The 18,539-nt window shown below is 38.5% G+C and overlaps 1 long non-coding RNA gene and 15 other non-coding genes across 16 annotated transcripts in view; 4 read left to right on the top strand and 12 right to left on the bottom strand.

Moving 5' to 3' along the window:
• Positions 1-18,539, bottom strand: part of LOC143075996 (uncharacterized) — a 284,414-nt gene that overhangs the window by 50,113 nt on the left and 215,762 nt on the right. The gene's annotated exons all lie outside the window — the stretch shown is intronic.
• On the top strand, positions 41-113 carry Trnav-aac (transfer RNA valine (anticodon AAC)). The gene has a single exon. It is a non-coding gene; the product is annotated as a tRNA-Val (tRNA).
• Positions 447-518, bottom strand: Trnag-ucc (transfer RNA glycine (anticodon UCC)). Its single transcript has one exon. It is a non-coding gene; the product is annotated as a tRNA-Gly (tRNA).
• Positions 766-837, bottom strand: Trnag-ucc (transfer RNA glycine (anticodon UCC)). The gene has a single exon. It is a non-coding gene; the product is annotated as a tRNA-Gly (tRNA).
• Trnap-cgg (transfer RNA proline (anticodon CGG)) lies at positions 2,332-2,403 on the bottom strand. The gene has a single exon. It is a non-coding gene; the product is annotated as a tRNA-Pro (tRNA).
• Positions 2,777-2,849, top strand: Trnav-aac (transfer RNA valine (anticodon AAC)). The gene has a single exon. It is a non-coding gene; the product is annotated as a tRNA-Val (tRNA).
• On the bottom strand, positions 3,183-3,254 carry Trnag-ucc (transfer RNA glycine (anticodon UCC)). Its single transcript has one exon. It is a non-coding gene; the product is annotated as a tRNA-Gly (tRNA).
• Positions 3,502-3,573, bottom strand: Trnag-ucc (transfer RNA glycine (anticodon UCC)). The gene has a single exon. It is a non-coding gene; the product is annotated as a tRNA-Gly (tRNA).
• Trnap-cgg (transfer RNA proline (anticodon CGG)) lies at positions 5,045-5,116 on the bottom strand. The gene has a single exon. It is a non-coding gene; the product is annotated as a tRNA-Pro (tRNA).
• Positions 5,490-5,562, top strand: Trnav-aac (transfer RNA valine (anticodon AAC)). The gene has a single exon. It is a non-coding gene; the product is annotated as a tRNA-Val (tRNA).
• On the bottom strand, positions 5,896-5,967 carry Trnag-ucc (transfer RNA glycine (anticodon UCC)). Its single transcript has one exon. It is a non-coding gene; the product is annotated as a tRNA-Gly (tRNA).
• On the bottom strand, positions 6,215-6,286 carry Trnag-ucc (transfer RNA glycine (anticodon UCC)). The gene has a single exon. It is a non-coding gene; the product is annotated as a tRNA-Gly (tRNA).
• Positions 16,963-17,034, bottom strand: Trnap-cgg (transfer RNA proline (anticodon CGG)). The gene has a single exon. It is a non-coding gene; the product is annotated as a tRNA-Pro (tRNA).
• On the top strand, positions 17,408-17,480 carry Trnav-aac (transfer RNA valine (anticodon AAC)). Its single transcript has one exon. It is a non-coding gene; the product is annotated as a tRNA-Val (tRNA).
• Trnag-ucc (transfer RNA glycine (anticodon UCC)) lies at positions 17,814-17,885 on the bottom strand. Its single transcript has one exon. It is a non-coding gene; the product is annotated as a tRNA-Gly (tRNA).
• Positions 18,133-18,204, bottom strand: Trnag-ucc (transfer RNA glycine (anticodon UCC)). The gene has a single exon. It is a non-coding gene; the product is annotated as a tRNA-Gly (tRNA).

Below are 18,539 nucleotides of genomic sequence, written 5' to 3'. Positions count from 1 at the left end.
GTCATGGTTTTAAGCTTAAATTCACGCTTAGATCCCCAAGGTTTCCGTGGTGTAGTGGTTATCACATCCGCTTAACACGCGGAAGGTCCTGAGTTCAATCCTCAGCGGAAACATCTATTTTTGCTGTCTTGAAGAATGGCCAATTTTAAATGGCATCAACGTTCAAACAGTTTGCTGTCTGTTTTACTTGTTTCAAGATTACTACAGTTAGTGTCAAAAGTTGTTCAGCACTACTGGTCCAAATGGTTTAGTTGTATCAACTTGGATTGGTAAAGAGATGAAATTAATGCCGGTATGCCGAGTAGTCCGAAATTTGAAATCACTGGGGTGCTTCTATTAAAAAGTTGTGGAAGCACTGAGACAACATGAATCGGAATGGTCAGAATATTTTTTTTTTTTCAAATGACGTCTACAGGCAATAAATTTCATTCAATATAAAAAATTCATGCGTCGGCCGGGAGTCGAACCCGGATCGACTGCTTGGAAGGCAACCATGCTAACCGTTACACCACCGACGCCATAATTACACCTGTTTAAATTTTCTTAGATATATATCGCATTCGAGTTCATTACCCATCAATATATAAAGCTTCATATATTTGAAGTTTTATAGCAAATTGTATCTTAACCTATTGGAGTTAAGTTAGACAAAAAGATATGAAAACAAGCTCTCTCGCAAATAAAGAAACACTACATTTCCGAATGTTCGTCAACTCGTGTAAGGAACATGCTATTTGATTCCATCAAATCCAAACAAAAATTACGTGCGTCGGCCGGGAGTCGAACCCGGATCGACTGCTTGGAAGGCAACCATGCTAACCGTTACACCACCGACGCCATGTTACTGATGTGAACGAAATTCTTTCTTATAGCACAGACGTATACAGCCAGTTTATTGAATTACGTGGCAATGCATATATGCAGGCTAGATTAAAAAAAAAAAATATCACAACTTTAATGATATTGATATATATCTTATGATGTCTATTTCTTTAAAATTTCCCCATGCTAACAAAATATTTACTTCTACACTGCTACATAGTACATGATAGCTGATGCCAATTATTCCGTAATTGATACGGTATAGAAATTATCCAAAGTTGAAACTTTAAGAGGTCCTGAAAGTTTAATTCTTTGTCTCATCATTGTGCAATTAATTTAACAGTATCGTACACTTGTTGTAGGTTATGCTAATTTGTAGTGGAAATACGAATCAATTACTGAGGGGCGTAATTAATCTTCGAACATATGTTACATTCTCTAAACCACTATTTGAAGAAAATGTTTTCTGGGAGGAAGAATTGGAGATAAAGTCTGCTGAACGGAACAAGATAGACGGAAAAACAACAGGGAATTTGCTTTCCCGAATGTTTAGGTTATACACTGTATACGAAACAAAGACCGGTGAACATATGTTTACATGATGACGACACGAACAGTATAATTGCCCGAGGCGAAATATAAACTTATAAGAAAATGTATGAAATTCATGATAACATTAAAGAAAAAATACAGTTCATAAGAGGGCGATAACGATGACGCAAATACAACTTTTGGATAGCGGATTGAAAGGGTGAAATTTAGAATCTCAAAAAGAATAGGACAAAATCCAGCAACAGATGGATAAGAGAGAGAGAGAGAGAGAGAGAGAGAGAGAGAGAGAGAGAGAGAGAGAGAGAGAGAGAGAGAGAGAGAGAGAGAGATATTACCAATCTTTAGCGTCGAAATTGTATACCACAACATGGTGTTAGTGCCAGTCTTATTACTTCTATCAAATGATATCCTTTCTAGAACCGTGGGGGTCATTATGCAATGGGTGTAGTCTGTCTGGGAGGAAACACAAATCTGACTTACCGGAGACCGGAATGTTAACATCGATCCGCAGTCAGGAATCCCTGGACGAAGAATGAGACGCAATCACCACGGTAACGACAACGTGTCATAATTAAAGCAGGATAGATACGGCTGAAGTACGTTACTACTATTTTACGAAAGAAGCGAAGCAAAATCCACCGAGGCCCAAAAGATTAACATGATCAAGACCATTTATATTCTAGTATCCATGACACCTCTATGGTAGGAAATTGACCAGTTGAATGAATATACTGTACATGGTTGGAGACTCCCTTTTAAGTTGTATCACGAGTAATGTCTATAGCCCATTTTGCAGGCTGACATTGATGAGGACGGGAAGACCAGATGGGTAACGATATTACGCTGCTTGTATATTTGTGCTTCCGTGATTCTCTAAATTGTGGCCTTACATCATTGGTACCTCAGTTTCGCGATTTGATGTTAAATGAGCGGATCCTTTTGCAATGCCAAAAATTAGGGCTCGTCCGGGAGTCGAACCCGGGACCTCTCGCACCCGAAGCGAGAATCATACCACTAGACCAACGAGCCTGACACTGCTTAGTGAAATTAAATAGATTATAAATAATTTCATATCACATACCACATTGTACCAAGACAGTGAACAAGTATTCCAATCTCTAGAATATGTTATTTTTATTGACAAATTGTAGCTATCGATTGAAAATTAAGAACGGTTTCTATGTGACAGGAATAACTAAAAATTAAAGTATACACTACGTGTTGGATCAATTTGAGATTTCGAATACAAAAGAAAGACGACATATGTTAAAATAGCGATTGTCTGCCGGCAGAAGTTAAGTTAACCATCAATTAGGTCAACTGTTGATATGCCTGAGCTGCAATGCTGTGCCGTTGATTTCCGTCATGGTTTTAAGCTTAAATTCACGCTTAGATCCCCAAGGTTTCCGTGGTGTAGTGGTTATCACATCCGCTTAACACGCGGAAGGTCCTGAGTTCAATCCTCAGCGGAAACATCTATTTTTGCTGTCTTGAAGAATGGCCAATTTTAAATGGCATCAACGTTCAAACAGTTTGCTGTCTGTTTTACTTGTTTCAAGATTACTACAGTTAGTGTCAAAAGTTGTTCAGCACTACTGGTCCAAATGGTTTAGTTGTATCAACTTGGATTGGTAAAGAGATGAAATTAATGCCGGTATGCCGAGTAGTCCGAAATTTGAAATCACTGGGGTGCTTCTATTAAAAAGTTGTGGAAGCACTGAGACAACATGAATCGGAATGGTCAGAATATTTTTTTTTTTTCAAATGACGTCTACAGGCAATAAATTTCATTCAATATAAAAAATTCATGCGTCGGCCGGGAGTCGAACCCGGATCGACTGCTTGGAAGGCAACCATGCTAACCGTTACACCACCGACGCCATAATTACACCTGTTTAAATTTTCTTAGATATATATCGCATTCGAGTTCATTACCCATCAATATATAAAGCTTCATATATTTGAAGTTTTATAGCAAATTGTATCTTAACCTATTGGAGTTAAGTTAGACAAAAAGATATGAAAACAAGCTCTCTCGCAAATAAAGAAACACTACATTTCCGAATGTTCGTCAACTCGTGTAAGGAACATGCTATTTGATTCCATCAAATCCAAACAAAAATTACGTGCGTCGGCCGGGAGTCGAACCCGGATCGACTGCTTGGAAGGCAACCATGCTAACCGTTACACCACCGACGCCATGTTACTGATGTGAACGAAATTCTTTCTTATAGCACAGACGTATACAGCCAGTTTATTGAATTACGTGGCAATGCATATATGCAGGCTAGATTAAAAAAAAAAATATCACAACTTTAATGATATTGATATATATCTTATGATGTCTATTTCTTTAAAATTTCCCCATGCTAACAAAATATTTACTTCTACACTGCTACATAGTACATGATAGCTGATGCCAATTATTCCGTAATTGATACGGTATAGAAATTATCCAAAGTTGAAACTTTAAGAGGTCCTGAAAGTTTAATTCTTTGTCTCATCATTGTGCAATTAATTTAACAGTATCGTACACTTGTTGTAGGTTATGCTAATTTGTAGTGGAAATACGAATCAATTACTGAGGGGCGTAATTAATCTTCGAACATATGTTACATTCTCTAAACCACTATTTGAAGAAAATGTTTTCTGGGAGGAAGAATTGGAGATAAAGTCTGCTGAACGGAACAAGATAGACGGAAAAACAACAGGGAATTTGCTTTCCCGAATGTTTAGGTTATACACTGTATACGAAACAAAGACCGGTGAACATATGTTTACATGATGACGACACGAACAGTATAATTGCCCGAGGCGAAATATAAACTTATAAGAAAATGTATGAAATTCATGATAACATTAAAGAAAAAATACAGTTCATAAGAGGGCGATAACGATGACGCAAATACAACTTTTGGATAGCGGATTGAAAGGGTGAAATTTAGAATCTCGATCAAAAAGAATAGGACAAAATCCAGCAACAGATGGATAAGAGAGAGAGAGAGAGAGAGAGAGAGAGAGAGAGAGAGAGAGAGAGAGAGATATTACCAATCTTTAGCGTCGAAATTGTATACCACAACATGGTGTTAGTGCCAGTCTTATTACTTCTATCAAATGATATCCTTTCTAGAACCGTGGGGGTCATTATGCAATGGGTGTAGTCTGTCTGGGAGGAAACACAAATCTGACTTACCGGAGACCGGAATGTTAACATCGATCCGCAGTCAGGAATCCCTGGACGAAGAATGAGACGCAATCACCACGGTAACGACAACGTGTCATAATTAAAGCAGGATAGATACGGCTGAAGTACGTTACTACTATTTTACGAAAGAAGCGAAGCAAAATCCACCGAGGCCCAAAAGATTAACATGATCAAGACCATTTATATTCTAGTATCCATGACACCTCTATGGTAGGAAATTGACCAGTTGAATGAATATACTGTACATGGTTGGAGACTCCCTTTTAAGTTGTATCACGAGTAATGTCTATAGCCCATTTTGCAGGCTGACATTGATGAGGACGGGAAGACCAGATGGGTAACGATATTACGCTGCTTGTATATTTGTGCTTCCGTGATTCTCTAAATTGTGGCCTTACATCATTGGTACCTCAGTTTCGCGATTTGATGTTAAATGAGCGGATCCTTTTGCAATGCCAAAAATTAGGGCTCGTCCGGGAGTCGAACCCGGGACCTCTCGCACCCGAAGCGAGAATCATACCACTAGACCAACGAGCCTGACACTGCTTAGTGAAATTAAATAGATTATAAATAATTTCATATCACATACCACATTGTACCAAGACAGTGAACAAGTATTCCAATCTCTAGAATATGTTATTTTTATTGACAAATTGTAGCTATCGATTGAAAATTAAGAACGGTTTCTATGTGACAGGAATAACTAAAAATTAAAGTATACACTACGTGTTGGATCAATTTGAGATTTCGAATACAAAAGAAAGACGACATATGTTAAAATAGCGATTGTCTGCCGGCAGAAGTTAAGTTAACCATCAATTAGGTCAACTGTTGATATGCCTGAGCTGCAATGCTGTGCCGTTGATTTCCGTCATGGTTTTAAGCTTAAATTCACGCTTAGATCCCCAAGGTTTCCGTGGTGTAGTGGTTATCACATCCGCTTAACACGCGGAAGGTCCTGAGTTCAATCCTCAGCGGAAACATCTATTTTTGCTGTCTTGAAGAATGGCCAATTTTAAATGGCATCAACGTTCAAACAGTTTGCTGTCTGTTTTACTTGTTTCAAGATTACTACAGTTAGTGTCAAAAGTTGTTCAGCACTACTGGTCCAAATGGTTTAGTTGTATCAACTTGGATTGGTAAAGAGATGAAATTAATGCCGGTATGCCGAGTAGTCCGAAATTTGAAATCACTGGGGTGCTTCTATTAAAAAGTTGTGGAAGCACTGAGACAACATGAATCGGAATGGTCAGAATATTTTTTTTTTTTCAAATGACGTCTACAGGCAATAAATTTCATTCAATATAAAAAATTCATGCGTCGGCCGGGAGTCGAACCCGGATCGACTGCTTGGAAGGCAACCATGCTAACCGTTACACCACCGACGCCATAATTACACCTGTTTAAATTTTCTTAAATATATATCGCATTCGAGTTCATTACCCATCAATATATAAAGCTTCATATATTTGAAGTTTTATAGCAAATTGTATCTTAACCTATTGGAGTTAAGTTAGACAAAAAGATATGAAAACAAGCTCTCTCGCAAATAAAGAAACACTACATTTCCGAATGTTCGTCAACTCGTGTAAGGAACATGCTATTTGATTCCATCAAATCCAAACAAAAATTACGTGCGTCGGCCGGGAGTCGAACCCGGATCGACTGCTTGGAAGGCAACCATGCTAACCGTTACACCACCGACGCCATGTTACTGATGTGAACGAAATTCTTTCTTATAGCACAGACGTATACAGCCAGTTTATTGAATTACGTGGCAATGCATATATGCAGGCTAGATTAAAAAAAAAAAAATATCACAACTTTAATGATATTGATATATATCTTATGATGTCTATTTCTTTAAAATTTCCCCATGCTAACAAAATATTTACTTCTACACTGCTACATAGTACATGATAGCTGATGCCAATTATTCCGTAATTGATACGGTATAGAAATTATCCAAAGTTGAAACTTTAAGAGGTCCTGAAAGTTTAATTCTTTGTCTCATCATTGTGCAATTAATTTAACAGTATCGTACACTTGTTGTAGGTTATGCTAATTTGTAGTGGAAATACGAATCAATTACTGAGGGGCGTAATTAATCTTCGAACATATGTTACATTCTCTAAACCACTATTTGAAGAAAATGTTTTCTGGGAGGAAGAATTGGAGATAAAGTCTGCTGAACGGAACAAGATAGACGGAAAAACAACAGGGAATTTGCTTTCCCGAATGTTTAGGTTATACACTGTATACGAAACAAAGACCGGTGAACATATGTTTACATGATGACGACACGAACAGTATAATTGCCCGAGGCGAAATATAAACTTATAAGAAAATGTATGAAATTCATGATAACATTAAAGAAAAAATACAGTTCATAAGAGGGCGATAACGATGACGCAAATACAACTTTTGGATAGCGGATTGAAAGGGTGAAATTTAGAATCTCAAAAAGAATAGGACAAAATCCAGCAACAGATGGATGAGAGAGAGAGAGAGAGAGAGAGAGAGAGAGAGAGAGAGAGAGAGAGAGAGAGAGAGAGAGAGAGAGAGAGAGAGAGAGAGAGAGAGAGAGAGAGAGAGAGAGATATTACCAATCTTTAGCGTCGAAATTGTATACCACAACATGGTTGTTTTGGACGTATCGATAATAAAGGCGAGTAAACACAAAAACGTCTTCAATGTTTCGTATGCTTTACTAGAGTCTATAATATACAAGAGAGACGTCGGCAAGTGACGACGTTGCGGGCTTATTGTTACGTAAAATGGCGGTAAAACGTTAAGCAAATAAAAGAGTATAAAATACTAAACTGAAACTATAACTAATTCACAACATTCTGGGGGCCGCAAAATGCAATTACTGTTCATGTATTGTTCATAAAAAAGGGTATAAAAAAAAACAATTAAAGTTCATATTTCCAATGGCACCAGTTTCACAATTGGTCTTGTTGTAATCAGTCCATTTGATGTACGAAGTTTGACTGCTCTCACTGCTCCATCTTTCCCGGTGATCAAATCTTCTATTACTGCTAGTTTCCACATCATTCTCGGTGAATTGTCCATGATTTGTACGACGGAACCGATTTTCACATGTGCGCTTTGGTCTCCGGCGACGCGATGAAATTCTCTTAATCCGGTGAGGTATTCCATTCTCCATCGTTTTGCAAAGTGTTCAATCAAAGTTACTTTATGATTAAAACGTTTGTTTGCTTCTGTGAAATCTAAATTTAAATTATTGTCCTCTGAATAAGAATTGTTCTCTTGTGATAATCTTCTTCCCTGCAGTAGATGTGACGGCGTTAGTGGCTCTGGATCTCGGATGTCGGACGACACATATGTAATCGGACGATCGTTGATTACACGTTCAATTTCTATCAAAGTTGTTCGTAATACGTCAGAATTTACTTGAGATTTCCCGAGCACTTTTTTCAATGTCGTTTTCGTAATTCCAACTAGTCTCTCCCACCATCCACCATACCACGGTGCTGCTTTCGGACTAAATTTCCAATTAATCTGAATGTTCATTTCCTTCGGAATATCATGTGAAGCGGAAACAAAGGTTGGTGCATTGTCGGAATACACAGTACTGGGAATTCCTCTCCTACTAACGAATCGTCTAAATGCTAATTTGAATGATTCGATTGTCATATCTGTAACAAGTTCTAGGTGTACGGCACGAATACAAGCACATGTGAATAGGCAAATATACGATTTTGTAACAAGTCCATTATCTTTAACGAATAGTGGTCCAGCGAAATCAACACCAGTTGTCGTAAACGGAATCGTATCGGTGACTCTATCTTTCGGAAGCGGAGGTGAAATTTGCTGTGGAAACGCTTTTCCTGTCACTTTTCGGCACTTTACACATTTTTGTACGATGTGGTTTACGCACTGTCTAATGGAAGGTATCCAATATGATTGGCGGATTTGCGTTATTGTCTGTCCAGCTCCTGAGTGTAACATCTGCAGGTGCGCGTTCAATATAACTAAGTCCGTAAATTGATTTTTCTTCGGTAGTAACACTGGGAACTTCGCGGAGTCGTCTAACTGTGAATTTTGTATGCGCCCGGCGCATCGAATGACACCTTCTGTATCTATGAACAAGCGCAGTTGTCTTACTAACGGTAGATTCTTGTCATGTGACGGGTTTGCGAGTTGCTGCTTTTCATTACTGAATTTTTCATTTTGAATATCTGTAATCCATGTACGAGTTGCGCGGTCAATTTCATCTTTTGTTATATCTTTTCCGTGTCTAGCATATTTTCTCAAGTTATACGGTCGCTTACTTTTACATATATTCACAAATTTAAACACGTAGCATGTAACTCGTAATAACTTCTTCAATGACGAGAATCTTGATAGATCGATTATTTTCGAAATTCCATTTAAAGCACACGGTTTTGTCTTTTCGCTGTCATCTGTTGTCGTTAACAAAAGAGTCTCTTGTTTAATTTGTGGGGTCCATGTAGGCCAACTGTTCTCATCTGATATCCATGACGGTCCTTGCATCCACAAAGTCGATTCTTTGAATTGCGTTGATGATATTCCTCTAGTTTGAAGGTCGGCTGGATTTGAGTCTGTTGGTACGTATTTCCAGTCGTAGTTTTGTGTCGTTTCTTTAATTTCTATCACACGATTCTGAACAAATCTTCCAAATGATTTTAAAGACGAAATCCAGTGCAGAACGATCTGACTGTCACTCCATAGTACTGTGCGTTGTGGTTTTAGGGTTTTCGTGAGGGTTTTAGCCATTCGAGCTCCTATTACTGCAGCCATCAATTCTAGCTTTGGTAATGTCATTTTGGCGAGCGGAGCGATCCGGTTTTTTGCAATTACGAGAGAAGAAGTGTTTCCTTTACACAAGTAGGCACTGGCTCCATAAGCGCGTTGGCTGGCATCAACAAAGACATGTAATGTGATTTTCTCGTTACTTTCGTTCTCATTTTGATCGTTGAAATAATGTCGTGCGATTTTCGTATTAACTGTTACATCTCGGATGTCATCTAAAATTTCATACCATGATTTAACTATGTTGCTAGGCAACACCTGGTCCCAATCGTATCCTTCTTTCCATAATGTTTGTACCAGTAGCTTAGCTCTTACGGTCACTGGTCCAAGAATTCCGAGTGGGTCGTAAATTGACGATGATTTACTCAATATTTCTCTCTTTGTCGCTTGTGAATTATCAATATCTATACGATTTTCATTTAATTTCGCAAATGTCAATATGTCTGACTTCGCATCCCAACGCATCCCAAGAATTTTCGTCTCGCTATCCGTATCAAGTACGTTTGCCTTTGTAGCTTCGTTGCTAAGTTGCTTGCTATTTGACTTCCATGTTCTCAAATTAAATCCTGCATTTGTCATGAGTTCTCTAGATTCTTCAAAGAAATTTAAGGCGGCTTCTTCCGTATTAACACTTGTAAGTACGTTGTCTACATACAAATCTCGCTTGAGTATCTCAGCTGTAGCACTTGTAACCGTTGACAAATGTTTCAATAATGTAGCGTTTAGAATAAATGGCGAACATGTCGCTCCGAATAAAATTACCTTGAATCTGTAAGTCTCAAGTTCACTCTTGGGGTTGCTTGGGTCTCTAAGCCAGAAAAATCGGGTGGAATCGCGGTCTTCTTCGTCTAGTCCAATCTGGAGGAATGCTTTCTCAATATCAGTTGTTAAGGCGTATTTCCCGTAGCGGAATCTTGTAAGTATATCTGTTAGCTTATTAAGCTGCGGCGGTGTAGAAGAAAGGCAATCATTTAAGCTGGGTGATTCTGAATCTTGACGACAACTGCAATCATATACTATACGTATCGGTGTAGTCGATGAATCTTTTTTCACTGGGTGGTGCGGAATATAGTGTACTCGATTAGTAGTCTCATCCGGGGTCTCAACCTTCTCTATAAAACCTCGATTTTCTTGGTCGTTGATAATGTTACCGTATATCTTAAGCATCTCTGGTTCTTTAGCAAGTCGGTTTATCACGTTGTATGCTCTCTTTCTGGCGATCATCTCGTTGCTAGGCAACTCCGGATGTTCTGGTTTCCATGGAAACTTGGCGATGTACCTATTGTCTTTCAAATGAATGTTATTCTCTTGGTAAGTGGTCATTTCTTGTAAGTCCGTTTTCGCTTTCACTTCGCTGTCTGTTTCTGTTCCTATGGATTCGATTTCCCAAAATTTATGTATTTCACATTCTTCTAGTCTGTGTGGGATCAAAATGTTCATAATCGATGACGTTGATTGATTATTACTGTTAGTGTTCAATTGTATAGGTCCTGATAGCAAGTATCCAACTTTGGACTGTACAGCGGTTGGTCCGGAACCTCTAATTACTCTGTCTCCAACTATATCCCAATAATAATCGGCGCCAACTAAGACTGATATCTCAAAATCCTCGTCCTGTAAAGCTGGGTGGGCTAACTTCAATCCATTTAAATGCTGAAAGCTCGACTGGTTCCTTGCGTAAGTATGTATTGGATAAGCAATCTGTGGTACTATAAGAACTTCAATAGGGATAAGCGTATTCGTTAGACCTTTTATATATATAGTAGCAATTTGTAAATTTCTAACCTTCTTGTTGGATTCACCGAAACCGGATATCGTTATCGCTTCTTTCCTATGTGGTCTCAGGTTCAATAAATCGGCCATCTCTTGAGTGATAAAGCTTCGCTGGGCTCCTTCGTCGAATAGTATATTGGCGGTGTTAAAATGTGTCTTGTCATACGTGATAGGCGCTATCGCGGTTTTCAACAATACCTGCGATCTAACTGATGATGTTGATGAATGCATGCTTGCGACTTCGGCATCGGTATCTGGTTTTGATGTAATGCTATCTTTAGACTTGGTATACAAGTGTGTTCCGTTCTTTGAACAAATGCTAGTATGGTGTCGTTTATTACAGTTTTTACACGTTTTATCGGATTTGCAATCGGCAACTCTGTGATTTCCTAAGCAATTGAAACATGCCTGTTTCTCCTTAACAATGCGTTTTCGAGCTTCAATTTCCGTAACAGTTTTACAAGCTAATGGGGCGTGAACTCCTTGACAAAAGATGCACGGCTTCTTGGTTATGTCTCTTTTCCCTTTCTGATTTACGTAGTTGCGATTTGTACCCGTAAAGAATGCTGACGTGGGTGTGTAATTTGGCTCTATAACATCACCGTTTACCGACTGACCCGCTTCCTTAATCGTTATCTCATGTTGAATAGCTTGCCGTAACGACGGCAAGTTCCAGTGGTCGCCTCCGTGGGCACGTACCATGTTTTCTCGTATATTCCCAGGTAATTTATTTAATATTATGGGCACTAAAAGGCTTCCGAACGACTCGTGAGACTCCCCTATACTTTCAAGGCCACGGATGTAGTTTTCCATACTGTCGTAGAATTTTTTCAAATTTGTAATATTTGACGTTGGACTAGGAAGGCTGATTAAACTCTGCATGTATGTTTGTACTATCTTATGTGGTTGGCCGAATCTTTGTTTCAGTACATGTAATGCTTGTCCGTAATTTGTGTTAGTTGTTTGTAGACCTGCTATGCATTGGGTGGCTTCTCCGAACAGTTGAGATTTCAAGTAATTAAATTTCTGCACATCGTTTAAAGACAGGTTATCGTGTACGGCAGCACTAAACGAATCCCAAAAGGGTTGCCATTCTAACATATTCCCACCGAACGTTGGTAAATTTAATTTGGGAAGTTTGTGGTACATGCTGGAGTTTGAAAAAACGGACGCTGATGTATTTGCGTGCATGAAACTGGGTTGTGGCTGACTTTCTTGATGATTTGTGTAATTAATAAACTCGTGTGCATTTGGGTTTAGCAATGACTTACTTGACTGTAATGTTAAGAATTGCGCTAATATTAACGTACCTTTTTGCGGTACGGCCGCTATCTTTGTGACGTCGCGTAATTGTTATACTTTATGTTGTATTGAATAGAAACGTATAATGGCAGACGTAGTTATATCTTTATCGCCTTAGACTTAGTTAACTTACGATCAAATACACAACGCAACGCAATAAACTACATTGGTGCCGTGACTTCAAACGGAGAGAATGGACATCAGCCGATTAAAATCCTTGAGAGCGGGGAACAAAGCAGCAGTAACAAAAGTTTTTAAAAAACTGGAGGAAGCCATCGGAGATTCACAAATAGACACGGAGGAAGTATCAACATTGCTCGAAGCAATTGAGAAGAAAAAGAAGACGTTAGCCTCAATAGATGAACAGATATTAAATGCAGTCGAATCAGAAGATATTACAAATGAAATTCTTGAAACAGATGAGTATTATTTAGATTTAGAGGGTAAAATTCGAAAATTTAAGAAGTTCTTAAAGCCCGTAACAAACGCAACATCTTCTATACTAGATTCAAACGCACCAGAGTTTGTTCCGTACACAAACCCATTTACTCACACAAGTCAGCAATTATCTCAGTCAAGTTCGACCTCAAGTAATAACCATCGCCTACCAAAGCTATCTCTTCCCAATTTTAATGGAGACATTCTACAATGGCAATATTTCTGGGATTCATACGAGACCACGATTCATCACAATCACACATTAACTGACATTCAGAAATTTTCGTACTTGAACTCATTGCTTCAATTTGAAGCTGCAAACGTAATTTCAGGATTGACCATGACAAATCCAAACTACCACAAAGCAATTGAATTATTGAGAAACCGCTATGGGCAACCACATAAAATCATTAATGCATATATGAGAGCACTACTTGATATACCCGCACCACATGATACATTAGAAAGTTTGAGAACATTTCATGACAAATCGGAAGCCTACATACGGGGTCTAGAGTCTCTCGGACAATGTCAGGAAATGTACGGATCGTTATTGATACCAGTAATTCTCGGGAAGATACCGCATGAAGTACGAAAAAATATAACACGAGAAAACGGGAGCGACAGTTGGAATATTCAATCGCTTCGAAACGCGATAGGTAAAGAGATTTCTATTCAAGAGTCCGGATACGGAGATTATACACAGACGTATTCAACCACAACACCTAGCGCAAATTTCATAACAGGCGTTAAACGAGTAACTACAGATAAAACCCGTCCGATAAACACAACAGACAAATCATTCAACTCGAATCGGAAGAAACAATGCAAATATTGTGACGGAAACCACTGGCCTAACGAATGTAAAGATGTCATAGATCACGATAAAAGAGTAGCCATTATAAAAGAAAAGAGGTTATGCTTTAATTGTTTAGGTAAGCATAAAATAGCCGATTGCAAATCCAAGAATACGTGTAAGTGTTGCCACCGGAAGCATCACTCTTCATTATGTAAACAGAACTCGTACTCAAATAAACATCATATTGAAACTGAACAATCGCAAAATAAAGTAGACACAGAAACTTCTATGTTGTATACCGCTAGCGAAGAAAGGTCCACTGTTTTACTGAAAACCGCATTCAGTCCAGTCGTTCACAAAAATACATGTATAGATGCAAGAATACTCTTTGACGAGGGAGCTCAGCGCTCGTTTATAACCGAAGAACTAGCAGCTAAATTGGACATTAAAAAAGAAGGGTCTGAAACATTAAGTATAGCTACATTTGGAAGTACTACGAAAAAGGTGAGAAATCTTGACAAAACAACAATTAATCTTAAGTCTACCGAAGGAGAATTAATTCCTATTAAAGTTTTAATTGTACCAACCATTGCTTCACCACTTCAAACTCACAACATAGGAATAACGCAGAAGTTTTCATATTTACGTGGTCTACAATTAGCACACCCAGTCATGGAAGGAGAGCAATTTGAAATATCCTTATTAATTGGAGGTGATTTCTACTGGGACATAGTTCAAGACAAAATAGTGCGTGGAAACGGTCCAACTGCCGTTAGCTCGAAAATTGGATATTTACTTTCTGGTCCTGTCCCTACAAGAACCAGTAATGCATCTTTCTCAATGATGAATATACTAGTATGTCACAAACAAGAAGAGTGCGATCTTGAAAAATTTTGGCAGCTTGAATCGTTGGGAATTGACGCTAAAGAACAAAATGATCCAGACCTAGCTGAATCAACTGAAAATTACTTACAAACCTCTATTACGAAGAAAAATGATAAGTATATTACGAAATTACCATGGAGAGAGAATGCGCCAGAACTACCGACAAATGAAGACATCGCAAAACGCAGAACGGAAAGCGTTATTCGTCGCCTAAAGAAGGATCCCGAGATGTTCCGAAAGTATGGTGAGATAATTACAGACCAAGAACAAAGAGGATTCATTGAAAAGGTATGTGATGAAAGTACATGCACAAACAAGGTTCATTACATTCCGCATCATCCCGTAAAAAAGGATTCAGTCACCACCCCGATACGCATAGTATATAACTGTAGCTGTAGAGCGAATGCCAGTAGTCCTTGTCTTAACGATTGCCTAGCAACATATCCACCAATTATGACTGATTTGACGGAGATATTAGTACGCTTTAGAATGTACAAATATGCAGTTACAGCAGACATTGAAAAAGCATTTTTGCATATTGAATTAGATGTTGATGACAGAGATGTCACAAGATTTTATTGGTTAGAGAATCCCATGGACACAGAAAGCCGTTTGATTACTTACCGGTTTAAGGTTGTACTTTTCGGCGCCACCTGTTCGCCATTCATGTTAAGCGCCACGCTAATGAAACATTTTAGAGACAATCCGTCAACTACATCAACAGAATTACAGAGAAATTTATACGTGGATAACGTTCTAACCAGTTTTACAGATAAACAATCCCTTTTAAAATTCTACACGGAGTCAAGAAAATTATTGTCAGAGGCAGGATTCAACTTACGGTTTTGGAATTCTAATAGTACGGAATTACAGAACGTCGCAGGACAAGACAAGATCGGCGACAATGACGACATAGTCAAAATTTTAGGCATGAGATGGGATAGGGAATCCGACGATTTGAAATTTCAACAGATTGAATTTATGGAAAAGAACAAAATGATAACAAAACGTGAGGTTTTGCGCACATCTTCTAGAATTTTCGACCCCCTTGGATTAATCACGCCAATTACGGTGAAAGCTAAGCTGTTTATGCAGACTTTATGGAAGGCAAAGTTGGATTGGGATGAATGTTTGTCCGACGAACTGAGAAGTAAATGGCAGGTAATAGCTTTAGATATCGAGGAGGCTACCAAAATAGTATTTCCACGAATGTTAACGGAAGGAGTTATTAACGAGAAAACGTCGCTACATATTTTCACAGACGCCAGTCAGTTAGCATACGGAGCTTGTGCTTACTTAGTTACAGCAAATTCATCGGTCATCGTCATGGCTAAAAATAGAGTAGTACCCGTAAAACCGATTTCATTACCACGTTTAGAACTTATGGGCGCGCTTATCGGCGCCAGATTAGCAACGCATCTTCTTAAAGTCATAACAACAGAACATGTGTATATGTGGAGCGATAGTCAAATTGTTTTGAGTTGGATTAAATCGTCAAAAATCTTAAAACCGTTCGTAGCAAATCGACTTAAAGAAATAAGAAAATTAACAGAGAATGCTGAATGGAATTATTGTCCAACAGATGACAATCCAGCTGATTACCTAACTCGCGGAAATTACGCTATTTTATACTCTTTTATTTGCTTAACGTTTTACCGCCATTTTACGTAACAATAAGCCCGCAACGTCGTCACTTGCCGACGTCTCTCTTGTATATTATAGACTCTAGTAAAGCATACGAAACATTGAAGACGTTTTTGTGTTTACTCGCCTTTATTATCGATACGTCCAAAACAATGGTGTTAGTGCCAGTCTTATTACTTCTATCAAATGATATCCTTTCTAGAACCGTTGGGGTCATTATGCAATGGGTGTAGTCTGTCTGGGAGGAAACACAAATCTGACTTACCGGAGACCGGAATGTTAACATCGATCCGCAGTCAGGAATCCCTGGACGAAGAATGAGACGCAATCACCACGGTAACGACAACGTGTCATAATTAAAGCAGGATAGATACGGCTGAAGTACGTTACTACTATTTTACGAAAGAAGCGAAGCAAAATCCACCGAGGCCCAAAAGATTAACATGATCAAGACCATTTATATTCTAGTATCCATGACACCTCTATGGTAGGAAATTGACCAGTTGAATGAATATACTGTACATGGTTGGAGACTCCCTTTTAAGTTGTATCACGAGTAATGTCTATAGCCCATTTTGCAGGCTGACATTGATGAGGACGGGAAGACCAGATGGGTAACGATATTACGCTGCTTGTATATTTGTGCTTCCGTGATTCTCTAAATTGTGGCCTTACATCATTGGTACCTCAGTTTCGCGATTTGATGTTAAATGAGCGGATCCTTTTGCAATGCCAAAAATTAGGGCTCGTCCGGGAGTCGAACCCGGGACCTCTCGCACCCGAAGCGAGAATCATACCACTAGACCAACGAGCCTGACACTGCTTAGTGAAATTAAATAGATTATAAATAATTTCATATCACATACCACATTGTACCAAGACAGTGAACAAGTATTCCAATCTCTAGAATATGTTATTTTTATTGACAAATTGTAGCTATCGATTGAAAATTAAGAACGGTTTCTATGTGACAGGAATAACTAAAAATTAAAGTATACACTACGTGTTGGATCAATTTGAGATTTCGAATACAAAAGAAAGACGACATATGTTAAAATAGCGATTGTCTGCCGGCAGAAGTTAAGTTAACCATCAATTAGGTCAACTGTTGATATGCCTGAGCTGCAATGCTGTGCCGTTGATTTCCGTCATGGTTTTAAGCTTAAATTCACGCTTAGATCCCCAAGGTTTCCGTGGTGTAGTGGTTATCACATCCGCTTAACACGCGGAAGGTCCTGAGTTCAATCCTCAGCGGAAACATCTATTTTTGCTGTCTTGAAGAATGGCCAATTTTAAATGGCATCAACGTTCAAACAGTTTGCTGTCTGTCTTACTTGTTTCAAGATTACTACAGTTAGTGTCAAAAGTTGTTCAGCACTACTGGTCCAAATGGTTTAGTTGTATCAACTTGGATTGGTAAAGAGATGAAATTAATGCCGGTATGCCGAGTAGTCCGAAATTTGAAATCACTGGGGTGCTTCTATTAAAAAGTTGTGGAAGCACTGAGACAACATGAATCGGAATGGTCAGAATATTTTTTTTTTTTCAAATGACGTCTACAGGCAATAAATTTCATTCAATATAAAAAATTCATGCGTCGGCCGGGAGTCGAACCCGGATCGACTGCTTGGAAGGCAACCATGCTAACCGTTACACCACCGACGCCATAATTACACCTGTTTAAATTTTCTTAGATATATATCGCATTCGAGTTCATTACCCATCAATATATAAAGCTTCATATATTTGAAGTTTTATAGCAAATTGTATCTTAACCTATTGGAGTTAAGTTAGACAAAAAGATATGAAAACAAGCTCTCTCGCAAATAAAGAAACACTACATTTCCGAATGTTCGTCAACTCGTGTAAGGAACATGCTATTTGATTCCATCAAATCCAAACAAAAATTACGTGCGTCGGCCGGGAGTCGAACCCGGATCGACTGCTTGGAAGGCAACCATGCTAACCGTTACACCACCGACGCCATGTTACTGATGTGAACGAAATTCTTTCTTTTGGCACAGACGTATACAGCCAGTTTATTGAATTACGTGGCAATGCATATATGCAGGCTAGATTAAAAAAAAAAAAATATCACAACTTTAATGATATTGATATATATCTTATGATGTCTATTTCTTTAAAATTTCCCCATGCTAACAAAATATTTACTTCTACACTGCTACATAGTACATGATAGCTGATGCCAATTATTCCGTAATTGATACGGTATAGAAATTATCCAAAGTTGAAACTTTAAGAGGTCCTGAAAGTTTAATTCTTTGTCTCATCATTGTGCAATTAATTTAACAGTATCGT

The sequence above is a fragment of the Mytilus galloprovincialis genome, chromosome 5, assembly GCF_965363235.1.
Source record: "Mytilus galloprovincialis chromosome 5, xbMytGall1.hap1.1, whole genome shotgun sequence".
Classification (NCBI taxonomy): domain Eukaryota; kingdom Metazoa; phylum Mollusca; class Bivalvia; order Mytilida; family Mytilidae; genus Mytilus; species Mytilus galloprovincialis.
Note: the sequence above shows the minus strand (reverse complement) of the source record. Positions and strands in the feature narration are given on the sequence as shown.